Source organism: Eimeria mitis, genomic scaffold, assembly GCF_000499745.2.
Source record: "Eimeria mitis Houghton genomic scaffold, Emh_scaff2688, whole genome shotgun sequence".
In the NCBI taxonomy this organism is placed as follows: Eukaryota; Apicomplexa; class Conoidasida; order Eucoccidiorida; family Eimeriidae; genus Eimeria; species Eimeria mitis.
The window spans coordinates 7,456-7,770 of NW_013571032.1; positions in this window are offsets into that span (position 1 = coordinate 7,456).

Consider the following 315-nt stretch of genomic DNA (forward strand, 5'->3'; position numbering starts at 1 on the left):
TTCACCAGAAGTATGGTTCTTCAGGAGACAGCAGCTCTAGGGCGAGGAGAGACACGCGCTGCGTTTCTGCTGCTTCTCGCTGCCGCGCAGCAGCAGCAGCCCAGGCAACCAACGCAGCCCCAGACATGCATGCATCCTCACCAGCTCTCCTGCATGCAACACAAACCCTAAACCCTAAACCCTAAACCCTAAACCCTAAAAGGTACACCATGTATTATAGTAGAAACTATAAACCCTATATTCAATGCCTGATGCCGAGCGATATACACACAAACCCCTCTAACCCTAAACCCTAAACCCTAAACCCTAAACCCT